A 7,255-nucleotide genomic window follows, 5' to 3' on the forward strand; every position below is an offset into this window, starting at 1 on the left:
AGGTCGAGGGGGGTAATTCGTCCGGTTTGTATAGATGGGGGTGAAGAATGTCCGATGTCTGGTTTTCTGGTTCGGGGGGGGGGGAGGGGCGGCAGGGTAATTTGGACGACCGCGATAGTTCGCCGGGGGAGGGGGTAATTCGTAACTTTTTATTTCTTAAAACAGGCGTAACTTTCTCATACGGACTCGGAATCAAGCAAATAATATGTCCATAGACATCTACAGAAAAAGTTACATCCGATTTCCCTGGCTTTGCCAACCTGGCTTTGTTGGGTTCGGCGAGATTAAAACCTCCAAATTCCGCTTGCAAGATTGTGTTTTCGAGGCGACAAGCTTTTCGGTAGAGCTTTAGAAAATTCCACAGGTCACATATTTTGTCCATTTAAATTTGTTTTTTCTATGTTTGGTTCTTGTGTGCTCCTAAGCGTGAAAAAATAATCAAAAATAAAATAAAAATAAAAAAAGTTGTACATCTCTCTCCTCCACTAGAGAGGAGAGCTAAAGTTCTACAAATCACATATTTTGTCCATTTGAGTTTATTTTTCTAGGTTGGGGAGGGCACCAGCCACACTGGCGCGCTCCCTCTGCCACCTCAGCACCGCCCCGCCACGTCGACAGGAGGACGGCGCCAGTGACTCTGGCGCCCAAAAAGACCATTTTTAAGATAAGTTTTTTTAGGGGTTTATTTGCAAAATAATTTTTTCAAAATGACCAAATTGAGAAAAGTCCATCAAGTTCAGATGACCAAATCGTTGGTTTAACTGAAAGTGTCAAATAGGCCTAGAGGGGGGTGAATAGGCTAATTCAAAAATCAATTAAAAGCGGAAGCAGTAATTTTCGGATATTTCCGAAATTTTCGGATATATTTTCAGAGTCAGCACAAATAGCAAAGTAAATCCTAGATCTAGTTGCCTACAACAAGAATATGCTAGCACAAACAGCAACTAGACCTATAGCGGCTCGAACAAGCAAAGCTAGTGGAGAGGGAGGAAGTAAAGTCACCAAAGATGAAGCTCACGAGGTTGTTCCCGAAGTTCGAATCCTTAAGGGGATTCTACTCTTCGTTGAGGAGCTCACTAAGAGCCGGGTCTTAGCTAATCCTTTCCTCAAGAGGTTGCACTAAGCACTCCTCCTTCCTCTAAGGGTATCTCTTCCCTTTCGGAGGTGAGATCCGACCTTCACAAACTTCTCCCGGCTAACCACAAGTAGATCGGTGGCTCGAGAGCGACACCTAGCCGCCTAGGAGTCCTCAACCTCCAAGAGTAACAAATGAAGCAAAGAACTCCCGGAGATGATGCAAGTGCTCACAAATCTTCACGAAGTCAACAACAAGCACTCACACAAACTCGAATCCACAACTCTCACACACACACCAAATCCAAATCGAACACCGGTGAGAGGGGAAACAAGAAAGCAAGGCTCAAAAGTGCTACAGAGAGAGAGCAAGCCAAGGGCACAAATGATTGGAATGGAACCAGCAGCCCTCACAAGTGAGGGGAGGAGGCTATTTATAGCCACAGCCCAGATTCTATCTGTTATGCACAATAATTGAGATTTTCGGATATTCCAAAAGATTTTCGGACATGTCCGAAAATTCCAGCTCAGCACCAACAGCAAAGTCAATGAAGGATTTTCAGACATTCCGAAAACTTTTCGGACAAGTCCGAAAATTTCCAGTACCAACAACATCGTTCTGGATGTTCTCGGAAAAGTCCGAAAATAACTTTCGGACAAGTCCGAAAATATACAGAAGCGAAATTGACTCTACCGATGATTTTCGGAAAATCTGAAAATCAGTTTCGGACAAGTCCGAAAATATACAGAACCACTTTTGCCTTCGCAGTCATTTTTGGAAAGTCCGAAAATCATTTTCGGATATATCCGAAAATTTCCAGAAGCGAAAATCTAGTTCTGTGTGTTTTCGGAAAGTCCGAAAATGAGTTTCGGAAAACTCCGAAAAAATCCAGAACACACCAAACTGAGGAGAAACACTTTCTAAAAATAGATTTTGAGCACTTTGATCACTCCTCGTATGTCAATGCATCATCCCTCTTAATAGTTTTGCTTTCCTATTAACTCAAGGCAACGAAAACGTACAAAATACCATTTGCTCATTTGCCGCATCACATCACATCAACGTATTCGGCGGGATATGCATTACGCTAACTCATTGCGGACATGACAACCTTCATATTTGCTTAAATAAAAATGTTAGTCCTCTCTAATCGCATTGTAATTAATCACCAAAATCATTAGGGGCCTAGATGCACTTTCAATCTCCCCCTTTTTGGTGGTTGATGACAATACGATTAGAACACAAGAGAGAATGAATATAATTTAAGGTTTTTTTGGTGCAAAGTTTTAGTGGAAGCTCCCCCTAAGAGTGTGCATAAAAGCAAGTGGAGAGCTCCCCCTAAATTATTGCATCCACATTGAAACTCACAAGAGAACAAATATATCACATATGCTCATTACATCCAACACATCGCATGCAAAGGAATAATTACATCTCATCACAAGCACCATATAAAGAGGATAAGGCATTGCACCACATTAAAAGATAAAAAGATCCATTACATCACAAGCATTCATAATAAAACAATAGTCTTACAAAGCTTTAAACTTAACATAAAAAAACACAATAGTCTCATACAGATAAAAACCAACTGTGCTCGACTCTAAGGACAAGATAGATAATCTAAAGCCATGATAGATAGTCTCCCCCTTTGGCATCAAGACACCAAAAAGAGAGGACGATGAGATGATGACTCAAGCGAAGGGTGCCTGAGGAGGATCCTCTGGAGGTGGTGGAGGAGGATAGTCATAGCCATGGCCATATCCAAAGAAGTCGAAGTCGGAAGGCAACCCAGCAAAAGGATCCTCAATCGCTTCATCCTCTGGCTCATTGGGCTCGGCCTCGAAATCCGGAGGAGAAGGAGGGATATCAATGTGGTGGTCCTCATAATACCTTGCCTTGAGGAACTTGACATCACGAGCCGTTTTCTTCACCGAATTCCGCAATCGGTGGTTCTCTTTGGCCTCAGTGGAGCAAAGACCAAAAAGACTCCGCAAAATGCGAAATAAGGGAGACGGCTCACGACGAGCCACAGAGGCAGAGCACTCAGGAGCAGGAGGCGGCTGAGTGGAAGAGGAGGGTATGTCCCGAGCAGCTGAGGAGCGGGGGGCCTTAAGAAGGCGCAAGTGAAGCTGAGAATGAGTCACATCATGGCGAAACTGGAGCTGAGTCATAGTCTCGATCATCCGCATAATGTGAGGGGCATAGACCAACCCCTTCTTGTACTGAATTGAAGCCATGCGGATTTCCTCCCACACAAAGTGATAGACATGGAAGCGATGAGGAGGGGGATCAAACCGGAGAAGCACGGTCCTAGAGAGGTGGTTAATGCTGCTAGCATCACCATCCTTAGGCACAAAAGACTGGCGAAACATCCGGTTCAAGTAGGCAAAGTACCGCTTGAGGCCATCGACCTTGCCCAACACCACATTTGGATCATTTGGAGTGTAAAGGGGAAGCAATTCTGTGTTGACGGGAATTTGAAGATTATGAAGGTCATCAAGGTTGAGCAAAGAACGAAGACGGAAGCCCCAGATCTCAGCCAACTGCTGATAAGAAACAGAATACCAGGACCCCTGAGTCATCCAGTGCATGGCACGATAACGATCAAAGTAGACGGTGGCATAAAACTGAGCAATGACCTCGTTGCACCAATTTTGCTGCAACGTCATGAAGGAGCGGATACCCATGAGATCACAATTGGTAATCACAGAGTCAATCACCGGATCATTGTGTGCCTGCAACTCCTCCCAATTGATCCATTGCATGGGAACAGTGGAATGAGCTTTGGACTTAATCACAGACTCATAAAAGTCTTGCTGAAAGAGGGTCCAAAACCGTGGATCCGTGGCGGTGCGGCGAGGGGAGCGCGGATGCTCATCCCGACGAGGAGCAACAACCTCAGACTTGCGCCGCCAATCATACACTTGGCGAATCACCGTCGGATCCCTCTCGGGGGTATGAATGCGGAGAGGCCTAATGGGGACATTGGGTTGGTCCGGCGGCGTTTGCGGTTGACGAGAGGAGCCCTCACCATCACCACCACCACCATGAGCTTGAGTAGACCGTCGAGCCACCCGCGCAACCTGAGGAACCGTATCCTCTCCACCGGACCAATCACTGTCCGAATCATCATGAGAGGATGGAGTGGGAGAGCGATCCCTCGGGCGCTTGGACTTGTGGGAGGTTTGCTTGTGGGGAGGCATCCTTCAAACAATAGAGATACAAGGAATCAGGTATGGAAGCCAAAGAGGCAAGAAACAAGTGAGTGAGGGCAAGAATCATGCAAATCCGAAGTGATAGGGGTCGGCCAGGAATTTTCGGATATATCTGAAAAATTCCGGCCGAACCCTATAACTCAGATGCCGCACAAATCCGCCAACAAAAACTTGGGAAACTGAATCTGCAGGGCCTATGGCACTAGGGGAACATCTCCACCAAAGGAAATCGCAAGATAAAACTTGAGGAATCTAGGGATTTGATTTTAGGGCAAATACCTCAAGAACGCGAAGAACACGTGAAGAACGCGGTGAAGATCGACAATGTAGGGCCCAAGAAGTGCCTCAAACGTGCTCCCTCGAGGTTGGAGAGGAGGGGAGTCGTGGGAGGTCGCCGGAGAGGAGGAGGTCGCCATGGGGTCGCCGGTGGGGAGGGAGGAGGGAGTCAACCCGTGGGGAAAAGAAGTGGAAAGGAGAGAGAAGGGTAGTCCACGGTGTGATATATAAGGACCCCGAGATTTTCGGATATTTCCGAAAATTTTCGGATATGTCCGAAAGGATATAGAAGAGTTGCGCATGGTTCTGATGTTTTTGGATATGTCCGAAATTTTTTTCGGAAAGTTCGAAAAATCCTGGGATTGCAGCAATTGAAAGAGCGACAGGACAGAGATTTTCGAAATGTCCGAAAATTTTTCGCAAAGTCTGAAAATTCCTGGAAAACACAGTTTTGCAAAGAGATTTCGCCGGGAATTTTGATGAAACTATTTTTCAAACATTTTAAAGGAATTTTGCAAGGGACAAGCACCGGGATTTTTGACAAAAACAATTTTTACAAAGATTTTTGATTGGAGTTAGGAAGGAAGGAATGGTCGAGCACTAGAGGCTCCATTTGAACTTGTGACTAGCACACAATCAATCACACAAAACAATAGCCACAAGTCAAATGGACGATCCAAGGGATCAAAAGAGAGGGAATTACCATGAGACAAGATAATTCACCCTCGAGAGAAGGAATGTGTGAATCTATTTTAAGTTGTGCTAGGACCAAAATTCATTGAAAAATGAGATCCCCATACACATAGATTCAAAATCTCCACAAAAAAATGACTAGTGTCCATCCATGAATTGAATGACCATTTTGTCACAAAGTGGTATGTAAACCTATTCTACCAAGCAAACATGCATGCAATAGATCAAGCCACATTCCGAGAATCCAAAATATTTAGTTCACTCCTCAACTCACAAAACCTAGCTTCATCTAGAGGCTTGGTAAAGATATCCGCCAATTGTTGTCGGTTCTCACATGTCGAATGTCTATGTCGCCTCTTGTGGAATGATCTCTCAAGAAATGGTGGCGAATATCGATATGTTTGGTTCGGGAGTGTTGAACGGGGTTGTTGGCTATCTTAGTGGCGCTCTCATTGTCACATAGGAGTGGGATTTTGGATACATTGAGGCCATAGTCTCTCAAGGTTTGCTTCATCCAAAGAAGTTGAGCACAACAACTCCCCGCCGAAACATATTCTGCTTCGGCAGTGGATAGGGCGACAGAGTTTTGCTTCTTGGAAGACCAAGAAACAAGGGACCTACCCAAGAATTGGCAAGTACCCGATGTGCTTTTCCTATCCACTTTGCACCCGGCATAATCCGCATCGGCATAGCCAATGAGATCAAACCTCGCTCCCTTAGGATACCAAAGACCAAGGTTAGGTGTGTGCACTAAATATCTAAGAATTCTCTTCACGGCCACAAGGTGACACTCCTTCGGAGCGGCTTGAAATCTTGCACACATGCACACACTAAGCATAATATCGGGCCTAGATACACAAAGGTAAAGAAGTGAGCCAATGATGGAACGGTATACCTTTTGATCGACGTCTTTACCTTGCTCGTTGAGGTCGAGGTGGCCATTTGATGGCATGGGAGTGTGGATTGGCTTGGCGTTCTCCATCCCAAACTTCTTAAGCATGTCCTTCAAATACTTTGTTTGGCAAATGAAAGTTCCTTCCTTGAGTTGCTTGATTTGAAGGCCGAGGAAGAACTTCAATTCACCCATCATGAACATCTCAAAACGTTTGGTCATCATCCTACTAAACTCTTCACTAAAAGACTTGTTAGTAGAACCAAATATAATGTCATCGACATATATTTGGCACACAAAAATATCATTATCATGTCTTTTAGTAAAAAGGGTTGAATCGGCTTTCCTGATTTCAAAGCCGTTTTTCACAAGAAAATTGCGAAGACACTCATACCAAGCTCTAGGGGCTTGCTTAAGCCCGTAGAGTGCCTTGTGGAGCTTGTACACGTGGTTGGGATACTTCGGATCCTCGAAGCCCGGTGGTTGCTCCACGTATACCAACTCGTTGATAGGCCCGTTGAGGAAGGCGCTTTTGACATCCATTTGATATAGCTTAAAATTGAGGTTAGTAGCAAAAGCAAGCAATATGCGAATCGACTCAAGTCTAGCTACCGGCGCAAAAGTTTCACCGAAATCTAATCCTTCGATTTGGGTGAACCCTTACGCCACTAACCTCACCTTGTTCCTTATTATGACCCCGGCCTCGTCTTGCTTGTTGCAGAAGATCCACTTTGTGCCAATCACATTTTACCGAGGTCGCTCCACCAAAGTCCACACTTCATTCCGGGTGAAATTGTTCAACTCCTCTTGCATCGCCATCACCCAATCCGGATCATTAAGAGCTTGTTCCACCCTTAGAGGTTCAAGAGAAGACACAAACGAGTAATGCTCACAAAAATTTGCAATACGAGAACGAGTGGATACTCCCTTGTTGATGTCTCTAAGATGTTGTCGGTGGGATGATCTCTTTGGATACTTTGGTGGATTCTTGGGCGAGCTAAGTTGATCGGTGAGGGTGGCTCTTGCTCGCCTTCTTCACCTTGATCCAAGCTTGAGATAGAGGGATCGTCAGCTTGGGTTGATGTAGGTGGCTCCACTTGT

This window comes from Oryza glaberrima, chromosome 9, assembly GCF_000147395.1.
Source record: "Oryza glaberrima chromosome 9, OglaRS2, whole genome shotgun sequence".
In the NCBI taxonomy this organism is placed as follows: domain Eukaryota; kingdom Viridiplantae; phylum Streptophyta; class Magnoliopsida; order Poales; family Poaceae; genus Oryza; species Oryza glaberrima.